Source organism: Aureococcus anophagefferens (genome assembly GCF_000186865.1).
Source record: "Aureococcus anophagefferens unplaced genomic scaffold AURANscaffold_13, whole genome shotgun sequence".
Lineage (NCBI taxonomy): Eukaryota > Pelagophyceae > Pelagomonadales > Pelagomonadaceae > Aureococcus > Aureococcus anophagefferens.
Window position 1 is genome coordinate 870,654 of NW_008705573.1, and position 666 is coordinate 871,319.

Consider the following 666-nt stretch of genomic DNA (forward strand, 5'->3'; position numbering starts at 1 on the left):
ACCCGCGGCGCGCCACGGGCTCCTGGGCCTCGCCGCGGCGCTGTCCTGGTGGCGCGTGGGCGTACCCTGGCTCGTCTTCGTCTTCGTGCCCGTCTTCTACGCGTCGATGCTGCCCATCTGGCTCTACATGGGCATCTGGCTGCTGGCGTGCTGCGTCGTGCCCACCTGGCTCGTGGGCATCCTCGTCAAGAACCTGGCGGTCCTGGCGCGGAGCGACGAGGCGGGCGACGGCGACGAGGCGGACGGGGACGCGGCCGGCGCCGAGGCCGAGGCCGGCGAGGACGCGGCCGACGCGGCGGCCGGCGGCGGCGAGGACGCGGCCGACGCGGCGGCCGGCGAGGACGCGGCCGACGCGGCCGACGCGGCGGCCGGCGAGGACGCGGCCGACGCGGCCGACGACCGGGGGTCCGCGGAGACGCCCGAGCGCGCGCGGCGGCGGCGCCGCGAGGCGCTGGACCGGCTCGGCGTCGTCGCGAGGGACGCGGCGACGGAGTGCGCCGAGGTGCTCCGCGCGTCGCTCACGTGCGTGGGCCTCTTCGCCGTCGTCTGCCTGGGCGCGCCCGCGCTCGCCGTGTTCACCGTCTCCTACCTCGTCGCGCTCCACGGGTTCCTGGACGCGCTCGCCGGTGCGCTCTGCGCGGCGGTCCCGGCGGGCGCCGTCGGGGC